At 34.1% G+C, this 13293-nt stretch overlaps 1 protein-coding gene across 2 annotated transcripts in view; it reads left to right on the forward strand.

Annotated features, from left to right (window-relative positions):
• ZFAND3 (zinc finger AN1-type containing 3) overlaps positions 1-13293 on the forward strand; it is a 332486-nt gene that overhangs the window by 220056 nt on the left and 99137 nt on the right. The gene's annotated exons all lie outside the window — the stretch shown is intronic.

A 13293-nucleotide genomic window follows, 5' to 3' on the forward strand; every position in this document is an offset into this window, starting at 1 on the left:
ATCTGATGTCAATGATCCCTAGCAACTTTAAGGTTGATATTGTCCATTATCAGCTTCAAAACTTGTATGGAAGAGCCTAATTGGCCTCTCTTTCTCTCTAACCTTGTCCATACATTTTTATTCTAGCTTTGTCAAGGATTTGTAGAATTTTCCCAGGGATTTGCCTCAGAAGGAGTCAGGAGGGGAGTATAATATATTCATAAGATGGAATAGTACTTAAAATAAAAAATTAGATACATGTGAGTCAGCATGGATATATGCAAAGCTAACATTGAGGAAAAGCTACTTATAGTGTGAGACATGCAGTACAGTAGTATCATTTATGTAAACATTAAAAATCAGTACTATACACTACATAGAGAAAATACATGGACCCCAACTTTACTGATAATAATTTTTAAAAATTTTACACACATACACGTATAATGCGGATATAACAGATATTAAAACTAAGTGAGAATGCAGGTATTTGTTATGTTCTCTGTTTGGTTTTTATTTTTAAAAATGCATACTTATTGTTTTTTTAAAAATGCCAGTCATGGCATAAATATAAAAAATAATATTCCCCTTCCTAATTCTGCCATCTGAATATTGAACTCCTGAACTTATGATACATTTCTACTACACTTTTGGGGGAGAAATGGATAAAAGACCTAAAAAACTTAATTTTTAAACACATAGTATAGTAAATGTGGTATTTCGTAAGCCTACATTTTTAATTTTTTTCCCACTGTGTCTGTACATATAGATCTGCCTCATCTCCTCTTAAAGGACATTTTGATTGTTAACTATTCTTGTATATGTATCTTAAAAAAAAATTCGTAAAGATTTTTGATTGTGCTGAAATTTACATATTACAAAATTTACCATCATAACCATGTTTAAGTGTACAATTCAGTAATGTTAAATACTTTCACAGTATCACATAACCAACCTCCAAAACACTTCATCTTGCAAAATTGGAACTCTGTACCCATTAAACAACAATTCTCCAACCCACCTTCCCTCAGCTCCTGACAATCACCACTCTACTTTCTGTGTCTGTGAATTTGACTGTTCTGGTTACCTCATATAAGTGGGATCATACAGTATTTGTCTTGTCATGACTGATTTATATAACAGAATGCCCTCAAAATTCATTCATGTTGTAGCATGTGACAGAATTGCCTTTTTTAAGGCTGAATAATATTCCACTGTGTGTATATACCATATTTTGTTTATCCATCCATTCATCTATGGATACTTAGACTGCTTCTGTGTACACGTAAAAACAACTTTATTTTGATGTAATTCCAAACTTAAAGAAAAGCTGTATAAAATAATAGAGAACTTTCATGTATCCTTTATGTAGATTCAGCAGTTTGCATTTTGCCCCATTTATTGTATCACTCTATATATGTATCACACACACACACACACACACACACACACACACACACACTCCTTTTCCTGAACCATTTGAGCATAATTTGGAGACATTGTGCCTTTTTATCCTTAAATATATCAGTATTTCCTTAAGAACAAGAATTTTCTCTTATGTAACTAGTGCAGTAAAATGATCAAAATCAGGAAATTAATATTGATACAATTTTATTATCTAATCCATAGACCATATTCAGATTTCACCAGTTGTCTCAGTAATATCCTTTGTGGCTAATTTTCCCCTGGATCACAGTCTAATTCTTTGCATTTATTTGTCATGACCGTTTCGTCTTCTTTACTTTAAAATTGTCACTCAGCCTCTTTTTGTTTGTTTTTCTTGACCTTGACATTAGTGAGGAATACAGGTCAGTTGTTTTGTAAAATGTCCCTCAGTTTGTGTTTTTCTGTTTTCTCATGGTTAAATTCAAGTTATGCGTTTTTTGAGAGAAATGTCATAGAAGTGATTTTTGTGTCTTCATTGACCTTGTATCAGAACGCGTGTGATGAGGTGGTGTCCCCACCTGTGGCCAGTTTGAGGGGGGTGGAAAGTGTGCTTATTAAAATTTTTGGTCTATTTCTTGAGCTGCTTTTTAAGAAGCATAAGAAAATTTTTGTGATTACTGGATTTCAGTTACTAAAAACATCTGCAAGAAAAGGAGACAAAGATAAAGAAGAGATTATCTTTCAGTGCCATTCAAGGCTAATAATAGTTCATAACTATCTGAATGGCTAAATGAGACTTTAAGGTGTTTTTTAAAAAATAAATGACTAACAGTATGGATTAGCATCTATAGCAGGGGGCATTTCCCTTCTAAAGTCAGACATTTTTGTGTTTCTTTTTTGAGCTCTTACTACAGTGATTAAGATGCCCATAACAAGTTGATTTCTTCTCTGAACCTCGGTTTCCTCACATATAAAATGAAAGATGTATTAGATCATTGGTATTGTAACTTTTTTTTACTACATCCTATAATAAAAAAATATATTTTACATTGTGTTTCAATATACACATATATATATATGCATAATTTATGTGTGTAACAAGGTCAAGTTTTATAAAACAGAATTTAACCTTGCTATCTGCAGAACACTACTAGTTTTTCTATTCTGTTTCTTTGAAATGCTGGTGGTCATTTAAAAATTGTTTTAAGATTGAAAACCTTGTAGTAGATTATTTCTAAAAGCTCTTCAGCTACAAAATTACATGAGTATATTGTATAAAGTTATTTTTTAAATGACAGGTAAAAACAGATTTTGGAACAAGGTCTGTCATGGGAGTAGTCACAAAGAATAGCTTCTCTTGTTTAAGTAGTAGTACAGCCAGTCCAATAAAATCTAATCCAAAGTTTTTAATATGCCCCTTTGATTATAATCACTGCTAATATAAGCCAGTTTTGCTTTTCACCCCCTTTAAACTAAGTCTTTTCTCTCTCTCTCTCTCTCTCTTTTTTTTTTTTTGTATTCATAGCAATATACTAATTACTAGCTATGGTGCTTTTTTTTTTTCCTAGCCACACCTAAATGGTTAGTGGAAAAAATTGATTAAAAATTGCTGGATTTTAATTTGGTTGAAAAAAAGGTTAGTTAGTGCTCTTGTTAAAAGATTTTTGAGGTAACATTTTTATCTGTGAAGATAAGGTTGTTTGTTTTCCTTATCTGAAATGAAGAAAACTGAAACGAAAGCTTGTCCATTAGCCATCTTGAAGAAGAATTTGAGCTCCTGAGTGCTCACACAGTGCACTCTTGACTAGGCATGCTAGTAGCATCTTTAATGCCTCAGCAAAAACTTGACTGAAGAGAATGTAATTTTTCTTGTCACTATCAGTTTTAGTTTCTTGGAAAAAAGATGAATGGAATTTAACATCAATCAAATTGATAAACATAGTATTAACAGAGAAATTGGGAATGTGCTGCAACCTTTCTTGACATGCTAGCCTCTTTTCCCTTGAGGTTGCACTACATTGTTACTCACACATGGAACCAAGTGAAATGGTAAATCACTTTCATGAAATGGGAGCTTTGAGGCTAGTCGTGTTGGGGAGATGTTTTCTTTTTCTCCTGCTAAAGTACATTTGAAGATGCAAAAGCAATTACTTTTTTTTTTTTCAGAGCATATCTTTTTAAGTTTATATGATTTGTGGTGAGACAGTTGAAGTGTGAACTGCAAGGAAAATTGTTGTACTGCTTTGGCAGTGTTGTATCTCACCTCCTAAGCATCCTTTGTTCATTTTTGTTTGTCCATTACTTTTAGCTTCTCGGATTTTTACATCTATTATTTAGCCTTGACGTGTCTCACCTTAAAACCTGTTTGGTTCTATTTAGTTGATACTTCCTCCGCATGCATTCTTTGCCCTGAAAGGTAAAATGGAAGAAAAAAAAATCCATAACTATGATCTCATATAGAAATTCTAATGTAGTTCATTTAGAATTTTATTCCTATTTGATATATTCATTTTTTAGTAATTTTTCTCCCTTTTTGCTTATTAGTAGCTTTCTCTTAAATATAAATACAGACATAAATATGTTATATATGGATGTTTATCTTTATGAAATCCCCACAGAAAATATGAGATTATATTTATTTAATTATCATTACTTCTTTCCCCAAAAATGGTAGTATAGTAAAAAATAACAGTATATTAAGTTTTTTCTTTTTAATTGAAATCAGAACAAAGAGAAAATTCAGATTGATTATTAAGATGAAGAAAAGAGGAATTTGAACACAGAAATTCATGCTATGTACATCTGATAATCCTTAAAGATAGGGTGCAGATTGAGATCTGAGCTTCCTAGGAGTCAAAGGAAAAATGGAAATGCAAACAGTTCAAAGGTCAACATCCTATGAGCTCTAAAGTGGTTAGTGAGAAGAGTCATGAGCAATGTTCTCAATAACAGCCCTTCAAAAAATGTTTTACATGGCTCTTCTAGCATCCCTCATTATAAGCTAAGAGCATTATCTATGTAAGTTGAGTACCAGAGGTGACAATTGAAATATATCTCAATTTTCTTATTCTCATTGGTCAGAATTAATGATAAACACAGTCTATCAGACTAATGCTAGATCTAAACCCAGTTAATTGCCTAAATTAGAAGTTGCAAAGGATTTGATTTACAAGTCCTCTGTTGGGTTACCTAGAATAAGAGTAAGGGACAAATAGAGTTGTGTCTACATAGAACATAATTTAATTTGTTTAGTACTATTACAAATTAAGGAGGAATTTTCCCATATCACATACCATTAAATATAATTTTAGAATGAATAACTTTATCCTCTTCCTCTTCCCGTTCAAGTTTACATATTCCCAAATGAAAAAAATATTTTTATTTTTTATTATTTTTGTTTTTTATTTTTTAAATATTTTATTTATGTATTTATTTATTAAACATTTTATTTCTTTTTCCCCCGCCCCCTCTCCCCTCCCCTCTGGTAACCACTAGTCCATTGTCTATATCCATGAGTCTCTGTTTGTCCTGTTCATTTGAAAACAATATTTTTAAATGGGTTAGATATACATATTTCACCTCTCTTAAATGAATTGTAGACAAAATCAGATTGGATTATTTAGGTAGTATAAGGCAGTTGGTTCCTAATATCTTCCTAATGACTTGTTATTTCTATTTGATAGAGAGCTATAAATATTTCAGTACATTGACTTAGTAGCCATTGTCCATTCAAGAATCAGGAGTGAGCCTGAGTTGTAATTATTAAAAAAGAAATAAACATACATGGCCTTGTTAATTTAAAAACAAAATTTTGAATTAAGGTCACACTGTCTCGCATTTTCTAAAGAATAGGGTTTTTTCAATTGCCTTGAAATTATAGTTTATTCAGATAAGACTTTATTTCCAATAAATTAGCCTAATATAATTTTATTTTCATTCATATACCTATCGTTTTATACAATTCATATAAGGCAGTAATAGAATTTAATGCAGCCTAGTGGAAAGTTCAGATTATTTTCCCAGCCCAAACTGTCTAGTAATCAGCAATTGAGAAAATCAGATTTAAGACTATTGTTCTGATCTAGTACAGTTGACCCTTGAACAATGCAGAGGGTAGGAGTGCCAATCCTCCATGCAGTTGAAAATCTGCATATAACTTTTGACTCCCCAAAAACTTTATTTACTAATAGCCCACTGTTGACCAGAAGCCTTACTGATAATAGAAAGTCTATTAACATATTTTATATGTATTGTATACTATATTCTTACAATATAGTATATATTATAAAGTAAGTTAGAGAAAAGAGTGTTATTAAAAACATCATAAAGAAGAGAAAGTACATTTACAGTATTTGTCAGAAAAAAATCCAGGAATTAGTATACCCACACAGTTCAAACCTGTGTTGTTCTAGGGTCAACTGTATTATAAAATCACTATTAATGGCTATATGTTGGAGACCTGATTTCTTTTCAACTAAATCTGATTCCTTTTAAGCCCTTTACATCTGTGATACCATTCAGAATATAATCCCTATGTTCTCTTTTCTGAGGCCTGTACACATACACAATATTGCATATAGTTACATAAGGTTAACCCAGAATTATACAAGCATACCTCAGATATTGTGGGTTTGGTTCCAGATAACCATAATGAAGCAAATGTTTCAATAAAGCGAGTCACAAATTTTTTGGTTTCCCAGTGCATATAAAATTTATATTTATACTACATAGTAGTCTGTTAAATGGTAGTTGCTTAAAAGTTACAGTGACTGTGGCAATTTCTTTTTTTTTTCTTTTTCTTTTTTTTAATTTATAAAGCTTTATTTATTTAAACTTTTAAACAATTTATTGGGGTAACATTGGTTAATACAATTAGATAATTAGATAATAGAACATTGTATATTCTATTGTGTTTACTACCCAAAGTCCAGTTTCCTTTAGCTACCATATATTTGGTCCCCTTTACCCACTTCACCTTCCCCCTACCTCCTTATATATTTGATCCCCTTTACCCCATATACCTCCCCCTACCTCCCCCACTCCCTACCCTCTGATAACCAGTGGTCTGTTGTCCATATCCATGAGTCTCTGTTTGTCCTGTTCATTTGTTGCTTTCAGGTTTATATCTCATATATGTGATGTCATGTGATTTTCTACTTTTTCTGTCTTTATTTCGCTTAGCATGATTATCTTGAGGTCCATCCATGTTATTGCAAATGACAGTATTTCATTTCTTCTTATGGCCGAGTAATATTCCATTTTATGTATGTACCACAGCCTCTTTATCCAATCATCTCTTGTAAGACACTTCAGTTGCTTCCATGTCCTTGCCACTATGAATAATGCTGCTATGAATATCGGTGTGAAAATGTCTTTTTGGATATGGGTTTTCAAGTGTTTGGGGTAAATACCCAGTAGAGGGATTGCTAGACCATATGGTAGATCAATTCTTAGTTTTTTGAGGAACCTCCATACTGTTTTCCATTGCGGCTATACCGATTTGCGGTCCCACCAGCAGTGAATAAGGGTTCCTTTTTCTCCGCATCCTCTCCAACATTTGTTATTACTTGTCCTTTTGACTACAGCTATTCTAACAGGTGTGAGATGGTATCTTATTGTGGTTTTGATTTGCATTTCCCTAATAGCTAGTGATGTTGAGCATCTTTTCATATATTTGCTGGTCATTTGTATGTCCTCTAGGGAGAAGTGTCTGTTCAGGTCCTCTGCCCATTTTATGACTGGACTGTTTGTTTTTTGCTGTTATTGAGTTGTGTGAGTTATTTGTATATTTTGGATATTAGGCCCTTATCAAAGGCGTTGCTTGCAAATATTTTCCCATTCGGCTTGTTGTCTCTTTACCTTGTTGATAATTTCTTTTTCTGAGCAGAGGCTTTTTAGTTTGATTTATTTTAGTTTCATTTATTTTAGCTTTTACTTCCCTTGCCTTTGAGGTCAAATTCATAAAATCCTCTTTAAGTCCAAGGTCCTTGAGTTTAGTTTCTATGCTTTCTTCTATGCATTTTATTGTTTCAGGTCTTATATTCAGGTCCTTAATCCATTTTGAGTTAATTTCGGTGTGTGGTGATAGACAACAGTCTAATTTCATTTTTTTGCAGGTGGCTTTCCAGTTTTCCCAGCACCATTTATTGAAGAGGCTTTTCTTTCTCCACCATATGTTTTGCCTTTTTTGTCAAAAATCATTTGCCCATATAAATAATGAGTTTACTTCTAGACTCTCGATTCTATTCCACTGGTTCGTGTGTCTCTTTTGCTGGCCAAACCATGCTGTTTTGAACATTGTTGCTTTAGTATAATTTGAAGTTGGGCAGAGTGATGCCTCCAGCATTGTTCTTACTTCTCAGGATTACTTTGGCCATTCAGGATCTTTCATGCTTCCATACAAATCTGATGATTTTTTGTTCTATTTCTTTAAAAGATGCCAATGGGATTTTGATGGGGATTGCATTAAATCTGTATAATGCTTTAGGTAACATGGTCATTTTAACTATGTTGATTCTTCCAGTCCAGGAACATGGAATATCTTTTCATTTCTTTGTATCTTCTTCGATTTCTTTTAATAGGGTCTTTAAGTTTTCATTATAAATCCTTCACATGTTTCTTTAGATTTATTCCTAGCTATCTTATTCTTTTGTTGCAATTGCAAAAGGAATTATTTTTTCCACTTTCCTTCTGACACTTCGTTATTAGAGTATAAGAACACTATGGATTTTTGAACGTTGACTTTGTATCCAGAAACTTTACTGTGTTTGCTTATTTTTCCTAGTGTTCTTGTGGAGTCTTTAGGGTTTTCTATATAGAGAATCATGTCATCCACAAATAGTGACAGTTTGACTTCTTCGTTTCCTATTTGGATGCCTTTTATATCTTTCTCTTGCCTGATTGCACTCGCTAGGACCTCCAATGTTATATTGAATAACAGTGGCGATAGTGGACAGCCTTGCCTTGTTCCTGATCTTAGAGGAAAGGTTTTTAGTTTTTCACCATTAAGTATAATGTTGGCTGAGGGTTTGTCGTTTGTGACCCTTATTATGTTAACATGCTTTCCTTCTATACTGATTTTGTGAAGTGTTTTGATCGTAAATGTATGGTGTATCTTGTCAAAGGCTTTTTCTGCATCTATTGATATGATCATATGATTCTTATATTTTAATTTGTTTATGTGGTATGTGTATCACATGAATCGATTTGCGTATGTTGAACCTTCCCTGTGCCTTTGGGATGAAGCCCACTTGGTCGTAGTGTATAATCTTTTTAATATGGTGCTGTATTTGGTTTGCTGATATCTTATTTAAGATTTTTGATCTGTGTTCATGAGAGATATTGGTCTGTAGTTTTCTTTTTTTGTGTTATCTTTACCAGGTTTTGGTATCAGGGTAATATTGGTCTCATACAATGAGTTGGGAAGTAGTGCCTCCTCTTCGATTTTTTGGAAAACTTTAAGGAGAATAGGTATTAAATCTTTGGCTGTTTGGTAGAATTCACTGGCGAAGCCTTCTTTTCCTGGACTTTTAATTTTTGGTAGGTTTTTGATGATTGTTTCAATTTCCATACTGCTGATCAGTCTGTTTAGATTTTCCAGTTCTTCTTGATTCAGTCTGGGAAGACTGTATTTTTCTAAGTACTGGTCCATTTCTTCTAGTTTATTAAATTTGGTGTTACATACTTTTTCGTAGTATTCTTGTATGATCCTTTGTATTTCTGCGATGTCAGTCGTAATTTCTCTTCTTTCATCCTTGATTTTGTTTGTGTCCTTTCTCTTTTTTTCTTTAGCAAGTTTAGCCCGGGGTTTGTCAGTTTTATTAACCTTCTCAAAGAACCAGCCTTTTGTTGCATTTCTTTTTCTATTTTTTCTTCCATTTCAATTTCATTTATTTCTGCTCTAATTTTGACGATTCCTTTTCTTCTGCTGACTTTAGGTTTCAATTGTTCTAACTTTTCTAGTTTTTTAAGATGAAGCATTAGGTAATTTGGGCTCGTTCTTGTTTTTGGAGGTAGGCCTGTAATGATATGAACTTTCCTCTTATGACCACTTTTTCCATGTCCCAAAAGTTTTGATATTTTGTACTATCATTATCATTCGTTTCTATGTATCTCTTGATCTCTCTATTTCTTCTCTGATCCATTTATTCTTCAGTAGCATGTTGTTTGTTCTCCATGTATTTGCAGTTCTTCCTGCTTTCTTTTTGCAGTTGATCTCTAGTTTCAAAGCATTATGATCAGTGAATATGATTGGTATGATTTCAACCTTCTTATATTTGTTGAGGCTATCTCTGTATTCAAGTATGTGATTGATTCTTGAAAATGTTCCATGTGCATTAGAAAAGAATGTATAAGCAGCTGTTTTGGGATGAAAGGCTCTGTAAGTGTCAATTATGTCCAGTTGGTCTAATGTGTCATTTAAGGATGTTATTTCCTTACTGATTTTCTGTTTGGATGATCTGTCCATATCTAACAGTAGTATATTTAGGTCCCCTACTAAAATAGTGTTTTGGTCTGTTTCTCCCTTTAGTTTTGTTAGTAATTGCTTTACATATTTTGGGGCTCCTTGATTGGGAGCATAGATATTAATAAGTGTTATGCCTTCTTGGTGCATGCTTCCCTTTATCATTATGAAGTGTCCCTTGGTATCTTTGTTTACCTTTTTTATTTTGAAGTCTATTTCGTCAGATATTAGTACCACTACTCCCACTTTTCTCTGAATGCCATTTGCTTGAAATATCATTTTCAACCCTTTCACTTTGAGACTGTATTTGTCTTTGGAACTGAGATGTGTCTCCTGGAGGCAGCATTTGTTTTTTGATCCATTTTGCAACTCTGTGCCTTTTTTTTTTGGTGAGTTCAGTCCTTTTACATTTAGGGTAATTATTGAAATATGAGGTCTTCTTAAAGCCATTTTATCTTTTGCTTTCTGGTAGCTTGGTGTTTTCATTGCTTTCTTGTCCATGTTTTTCTGTTTGTTTGTTTGTTTGTTTTTAATTTTGTTTGGATTTTGTGGGTTTCCCCTCTGGATTTGCTTGTTTTATGTTATATACTTCAGTTCTGAGTCTTCTGTATGTGGTTACCATTACGAATATGTAAAGGATAGTTGTACATATAGAGTAGTCCATTTTCTTCTGTGCATTCCTCATCTTCATTTTTCTTTACAAATTTGAATCTTCGAATCCTCTTCTTTTCAGTCATTCTTATTTCAGTTTGTCCCTGTGTATGCTGAATGTCATTACTATCTTGCTATAGTAATTCTCTTCTTATCATTTAAGCTTATAACGCCTTGTTCTTAGTAAAGGTTGCACTCTTCTGCTTCTATTTGCCTGCCGGATAATCACTTTACTCCTAATTATGTTTTGTGTGGTTTTTTGTTTGTTTGTTTTTTGTCATTTTGTTTTAGGTGAGCTGACCCCTTTCATTATTTCTTGTAGTCCAGGTCTCATAGTGGATAATTCCTTCAATTTTTGTATGTCTGGAAAGGTCTTTATTTCTCTTTCATATCCAAAGGAGAGCTTAGCTGGATACATTATTTAGTCTAGGCTGGTAATTCCTTTCACTTAATAGTTTAAATATTTGATTCCATTCCTTTCTGGCATGTAAGGTTTGTGCTGAGAAGGCTGACAGTGATCTAATAGGTTTTCCTTTATAAGTCACCATTTTCTTCTCCCTAGCTGCTCTGAGAATTCTTTTTTCATTGATGATTTTTGATAATTTTAATACATTGTGTCTGGGAGAAAGCCTTTTTGGGTTGAGGTAATTGGGTGTTCTGTTGACTTCACTGAGTTTTTTTCACAAGTACCATCCTGAATTCTCTGTCATTTAAATTGCATATTTCTGTGTGTGTAAGCTTATTTTCTGGAGATTTTTCTTTTTCTTTCTGAGATGTCTTGTCACCTTGGTTGTTCATGATGTTTAATGGACTATTTCTCCATCTGGGCATTAATGGAAACGTATTCTGCTTTTTTTCCAGAAAGAAGATTTATTAAAATCTCTCTTTAGCCTGCTGCAAAGAATGCACTTTTCTTTTGGTTTCCAGTAAGTGGCGTCTAAGCCTCTTGGATCCCTGCTTTATCTAAAGACTTAATAATGCCTTTTGTTTTCTTATAGATATTTAATCACACTCGCTACCCTCAGTTTCAGTCCCTGTCATTGTTAGCAACAGTTTTGGTAGCGTTTGCTCAGTTTCCCCTGGGACTCTGCAGTGTTCGGTTAGAGGGTATGGGGGAAGGTTTCCTCTGGGTTGGTGGATGAGAGATGCAGCTCAACCTCGGTTTTGCAACCGCAGCAGGTAAAAGTCAGCTGTTGTTTTTTTGCCGTCCGGTTTCTCTGCTTCTGCCCCGATGACTGGGCCCTGCCGCTGGCTGCATGGAACTCACAACTCTCCCAGGCAGGGCTGTTCAGGGAAGTTGCCATAACTTCTGCTCTCCCTTTCATCCTACAGGGAGCTCCAGTGGCTATGAGAGGCAGCTTCTTTATTTCTCCCAGTCCATTGCCCGACACCCTGAGTTCTGACTTGTGGTAGCTCTTATGCACAGATTCCACGCTCAGATGTGCTAGTAGTATGCAGTTTGGGTGATTTTGTTGAGTTTTAGATGTTCAACTTATTGTTTCAAGTGGAGGGATCTGAGGTTGTTTCTCACTCTGCCACGTTTCTCCAAACTCTCTGTGGCAGTTTCTTAAATAAGATAACAGTGAAGTTTGCCACATCAGTTGACTCTTACTTTTATGAACAGTTTCTCTGTAGCATGCAATGCTGTTTGCTGGCATTTTACCCAAAGTAGAACTTTAAAATTGGAATCAATCTCTCTGCCATTTTATCAACTAAGCGTATGTAATATTCTAAATCTTTTGTTGTCATTTCAACGATCTTCATAGCATTGTCACCAGGAGTAGATTCCATCTCAAAAAACCACTTCTTTGCTAATCCATAAGAAGCAACTCCTTATCCATTAAAATTTTATGAGATTGCAACAGTTCAGTCACATCTTCAGGCTCCATTTCTAGTTCTCTGCTGTTTCCACCAGATCTGCGGTTACTTCCTCTGCTTACGTCTGGAGTCTATGAATGTCATCCATGAGGATTGGAGTCAACTTCTTGCTCCTGTTAATATTGATGTTTTGACCTCTTCCCATGAATCATGAATGTTCTTAATGGCATGTAAAATAGTGACTCCTTTCCAGAAGGTTTTTCATTTATTTAGTCCAGATCCATGAAAGAAATCACTGTCTATGGCAGCTATAGCTTTACAAAATGTATTTATTTAATAGTAAGGCTTGGAAGTCACAATTACCTCTTGATCCATGGGCTGCAGAATGGGTGTTGCGTTAGCAGGCATGAAAACAACGTTAATCTCGTCGTACATCTCCATCAGAGCTGACCTGGTACATTGTCAGTGAGCAGTAATATTTTGAAAAGAATCTTTTCTTCTGAGCAGTAGGTCTCAACATTGAGCTTAAAATATTCATCAAGCCATGGTGTAAATAGATGTGCTGTCACCCATTATTATTTATAGAGCACAGGCAGAGTAGATTTAACATAATTCTTAAGGGCTCTAGGATTTTCACAATGGTAAATGAACATTGGCTTCAATTTAAAGTTATCAGCTGCATTAGTCCGTAACAAGAGTGTCAGCCTGTTTTTTGAAGCTTTGTATCCAGGCATCGACTTCTCTCTAGCTATGAAAGTCCTAGATGGAATCTTGTTCCAGTATAAGGCTATTTCATCTACATTGAAAGTCTATTATTTAGTATAGCCATTTTCATTAATTATGTTAGATAGATCTTCTGGATAACTTACTGCAGCTTCTACATCAGCACTTACTGCTTCACCTTGTATTTTTATGTTATGGAGACAGTGTCTTAGACCTCATGAACTAACCTCTGCTAGCTTCAGACTTTCCTCTGCAGATTCTTCACTTCTCTC

This window comes from Pteropus vampyrus, unplaced genomic scaffold (genome assembly GCF_000151845.1).
Source record: "Pteropus vampyrus isolate Shadow unplaced genomic scaffold, Pvam_2.0 Scaffold18, whole genome shotgun sequence".
NCBI lineage: Eukaryota > Metazoa > Chordata > Mammalia > Chiroptera > Pteropodidae > Pteropus > Pteropus vampyrus.